The sequence below is a fragment of the Cucurbita pepo genome, chromosome LG13, assembly GCF_002806865.2.
Source record: "Cucurbita pepo subsp. pepo cultivar mu-cu-16 chromosome LG13, ASM280686v2, whole genome shotgun sequence".
In the NCBI taxonomy this organism is placed as follows: domain Eukaryota; kingdom Viridiplantae; phylum Streptophyta; class Magnoliopsida; order Cucurbitales; family Cucurbitaceae; genus Cucurbita; species Cucurbita pepo.
The window spans coordinates 3,373,312-3,377,719 of NC_036650.1; the positions used below are offsets into that span (position 1 = coordinate 3,373,312).

At 34.7% G+C, this 4,408-nt stretch overlaps 7 non-coding genes across 7 annotated transcripts; all 7 read right to left on the reverse strand.

Annotated features, from left to right (window-relative positions):
- Positions 1-18: 18 nt before the first annotated feature.
- TRNAN-GUU lies at positions 19-100 on the reverse strand. The gene has a single exon. It is a non-coding gene; the product is annotated as a tRNA-Asn (tRNA).
- Positions 101-840: 740 nt separating this feature from the next.
- Positions 841-922, reverse strand: TRNAS-GCU. The gene has a single exon. It is a non-coding gene; the product is annotated as a tRNA-Ser (tRNA).
- A 250-nt stretch (positions 923-1,172) lies between these two features.
- On the reverse strand, positions 1,173-1,254 carry TRNAS-GCU. The gene has a single exon. It is a non-coding gene; the product is annotated as a tRNA-Ser (tRNA).
- An 895-nt stretch (positions 1,255-2,149) lies between these two features.
- On the reverse strand, positions 2,150-2,231 carry TRNAS-GCU. The gene has a single exon. It is a non-coding gene; the product is annotated as a tRNA-Ser (tRNA).
- Positions 2,232-2,458: 227 nt separating this feature from the next.
- TRNAS-GCU lies at positions 2,459-2,540 on the reverse strand. Its single transcript has one exon. It is a non-coding gene; the product is annotated as a tRNA-Ser (tRNA).
- Positions 2,541-2,787: 247 nt separating this feature from the next.
- On the reverse strand, positions 2,788-2,869 carry TRNAS-GCU. Its single transcript has one exon. It is a non-coding gene; the product is annotated as a tRNA-Ser (tRNA).
- A 554-nt stretch (positions 2,870-3,423) lies between these two features.
- On the reverse strand, positions 3,424-3,505 carry TRNAS-GCU. Its single transcript has one exon. It is a non-coding gene; the product is annotated as a tRNA-Ser (tRNA).
- Positions 3,506-4,408: the final 903 nt, after the last annotated feature.

Genomic DNA, 4,408 nt, shown 5'->3' on the forward strand with positions numbered 1-4,408 from the left:
TTAAAATTTTATATTTCACGTCGCCTGAGAGATTCGAACTACCGCAGGGAAACCCCATGTACCTAACAGGCACACGCCTTAACCACTCGGCCAAAGCGACACGTGTCCTTTGTAGTAGAGGTCATTAAAATTTTATTTCACGTCGCCTGAGAGATTCAAACTATCGGGGGAAAACCCCATATACTTAGCACGGACATGCCTTAACCACTCGGCCAAAGCAACACATGTCCTTTGTAGTAGAGGTCTAAGCTATACAAAAATTTGAAAGTTAAACTTTTTCTAATAGATTTTAAAAAATAAAAAAAATAAAAAAAAATAAAAAAACAAATATCTAATTAACTCGCCATTAAAATTTTATTTCACGGTGCCTAAGAGAATCGAACTATCGCGGGGAAACCCCTTGTACTTAGCAGGCACAAAAAAAAAAAAAAAAAAAAAACAAATATCTAATTAACTCGGAATTAAAATTTTCTTTCACGTCGCCTAAGAGATTCGAACAGGCACACGCCTTAACCACTCAACCAAAGCGACACACATCCACTGTAGTAGAGGTCTAAGCTATACAAAAATTTGAAAGTTAAACTTTTTCTAATAGATTTTTAAAAAAATAAAAGAAAAAAATACAAATATCTAATTAACTCGGCATTAAAATTTTATATTTCAGGTCGACTGAATATACTCGAAGGGAAACCCCATGTACTTAGCAGGCACACGCCTTACTCGGCCAATGCGACACGTGTCCTTTGTAGTAGATTTCCCCATGTACTTAGCAGGCACACGCCTTACTCGGCCAATGCGACACGTGTCCTTTGTAGTAGAGGTCATTAAAATTTTATTTCACGTCGCCTGAGAGATTCAAACTATCGCGGGGAAACCCCATGTACTTAGCAGGCACACGCCTTAACCACTCAGCCAAAGCAACACGTGTCCTTTGTAGTAGAGGTCATTAAAATTTTATTTCACGTCGCCTGAGAGATTCAAACTATCGCGGGGAAACCCCATGTACTTAGCACGGACATGCCTTAACCACTCGGCCAAAGCAACACATGTCCTTTGTAGTAGAGGTCTAAGCTATACAAAAATTTGAAAGTTAAACTTTTTCTAATAGATTTTAAAAAATATATAAAAAAAAAACAAATATCTAATTAACTCCACATTAAAATTTTCTTTCACGTCGCCTGAGAGATTCGAACTCTCGCGAGGAAACCCCATGTACTTAGCAGGCACACGCCTTAACCACTCTGCCACAGCGACACGTGTCCTTTGTAGTAGAGGTCTAAGCTATACAAAAATTTGAAAGTTAAACTTTTTCTAATAGATTTTTAAAAAAATAAAAGAAAAAAAATACAAATATCTAATTAACACGGCATTAAAATTTTATTTCACGTCGCCTGAGAGATTCGAAATATCGCGCAGAAACCCATGTACTTAGCAGGAACACGCCTTAACCACTCTGCCACAGCGACACGTGTCCTTTGTAGTAGAGGAAACCCCGTGTACTTAGCAGGCACACGCCTTAACCACTCTGCCACAGCGACACGTGTCCTTTGTAGTAGATGTCTAAGCAATACAAAAATTTGAAAGTTAAACTTTTTCTAATAGATTTTAAAAAATATAAAAGAAAAAAAAATACAAAGCATTAAAAAATTTATTTCACGTCGTTCTAATAGATTTAAAAAAAAAAATAAAAGAAATAAAAATACAAAGCATTAAAAATTTTATTTCACGTCGGCTGAGTGATTCGAAGTATTGCGCGGAAACCCCATGTACTTAGAAGGCAAACGCCTTAACCACTCAGCCACAACAACACATTTCCTTTGTAGTAGAGGTCTAAGCTATACAAAAATTTGAAAGTTAAACTTTTTCTAATAGATTTAAAAAAAAATAAAAGAAAAAAAAAATACAAATATCTAATTAACACAGCATTAAAATTTTATTTCACGCTTGAGAGACAAACTACCGGGCGAAAACCCCATGTACATAGCACGCACACGCCTTAACCACTCAGCCACAGCGACACGTGTCCTTTGTAGTTGAGGTCTAAACTATACAAAAATTTGAAAGTTAAAACTTTTTCTAATAGATTTTAAAAAATATAAAAATAATAAAAACAAATATCTAATTAACTCGGCATTAAAATTTTATTTCACGGTGCCTGAGAGATTCGATCTATCGCGGGGAAACCCCATGTACTTAGCAGGCACACGCCTTAACCACTCAGCCAAAGCAACATGTGTCCTTTGTAGTAGAGGTCAATAAAATTTTATTTCACGTCGCCTGAGAGATTCAAACCATGTACTTAGCACGGACATGCCTTAACCACTCAGCCAATGTGACACGTGTCCTTTGTAGTAGTGGTCTAAGCTATACAAAAATTTGAAAGTTAAACTTTTTCTAATAGATTTTAAAAAATATAAAAGAAAAAAACTAATTAACTCGGCATTAAAACTTTCTTTCACGTCGCTTGAGAGATTCGAACTCTCACGGGGAAATCCCATGTACTTAGCACGCACACGCCTTAACCACTCGACCAAAGTGACACACATCCTTTGTAGTAGAGGTCTAAGCTATACAAAAATTTGAAAGTTAAACTTTTTTTAATAGATTTTTAAAAAAATAAAAGAAAAAAAATACAAATATATAATTAACACAGCATTAAAATATTATTTCACGTCACCTTAGAGATTCAAACTATCGCGGGGAAACCCCATGTACTTAGCAGGCACACGCCTTAACCACTCATCCAAAGCAACAAAAATTTGAAAGTTGGCATTAAAATTTATTTTCCGTCGCCTAAGAGATTCGAACTATCACGGGGAAACCCCATGAACTTAGCAGGCACAAGCCTTAACCACTCGGCCAAAGCGACACATGTCCTTTATAGTAAAGTTCAAAGCTATACAAAAATTTGAAAGTTAAACTTTTTCTAAAAGATTTTTAAAAAAATAAAAGAAAAAAAATACAAATATCTAATTAACACGGCATTAAAATTTTATTTCACGTCGCCTTAGAGATTTGAAATATCAGGGGGAAACCCCATGTACTTAGCAGGCACACGCCTTAACCACTCATCCAAAGCAACACGTGTCCTTTGTAGTAAAGGTCAAAGCTATACAAAAATTTGAAAGTTAAACTTTTTCTAATAGATTTTTAAAAAATAAAAGAAAAAAAATACAAATATCTAATTAGCACGGCATTCAAATTTTATTTCAGGTCGCCTTAGAGATTCAAACTATGCGGGGAAACCCCATGTACTTAGCAGGCACACGCCTTAATCACTCGGCCAAAGCGACACACATCCATTGTAGTAGAGGTCTCAGCTATACAAAAATTTGAAAGTTAAACTTTTTCTAATAGATTTTAAAAAATATAAAAGAAAAAAAAACAAATATCTAATTAACTCGGCATTAAAATTTTCTTTCACGTCGCCTGAGAGATTCGAACTCTCGCGCGGAAACTTCATGTACTTAGCAGGCACACGCCTTAACCACTCGGCCAAAGCGACACATATCCATTGTAGTAGAGGTCTAAGCTACACAAAAATTTGAAAGTTAAACTTTTTCTAATAGATTTTAAAAGAAATAAAAAAAAAAATACAAATATCTAATTAACACGGCATTAAAATTTTATTTCTCATCGCTGAGAGATTCGAACTATCGCGGAAACCCAATATACTTAGCAAGCACACGCCCTAACCACTCGGCCACAGCTATACAAAAATTTGAAAGTTAAAACTTTTTCTAATAGATTTTAAAAAATATGCCTGAGAGATTCGAACTCTCGCGAGAAAACTCCATGTACTTAGCAGGCACACGCCCTAACCACTCGGCTAAAGTGACACGTGTCCTTTGTAGTAAAGGTCTAAACTATACAAAAATTTGAAAGTTAAACTTTTTCTAATAGATTTTTAAAAAAAATAAAAGAAAAAATAAACAAATATCTAATTAACTCGGCATTAAAATTTTATTTCAAGTCGCCTAAGAGATTCGAACTATCGTGGGGATACTCCATGTACTTAGCAGGCACACGCCTTAACCACTCGGCCAAAGCAACACACATTCATTGTAGTAGAGGTCTAAGCTACACAAAAATTTGAAAGTTAAATTTTTTCTAATAGATTTTAAAAGAAATAAAAAAAAAAATACAAATATCTAATTAACACGGCATTAAAATTTTATTTCTCATCGCCTGAGAGATTCGAACTATCGCGCGGAAACCCCATATACTTAGCAAGCACACGCCCTAACCACTCGGCCACAGCGACACGTGTCCTTTGTAGTTGAGGTCTAAGCTATACAAAAATTTGAAAGTTAAAACTTTTTCTAATAGATTTTAAAAAAGATTAAAATAATAAGCTATACAAAAATTTGAAAGTTAAAACTTTTTCTAATAGATTTTAAAAAATATT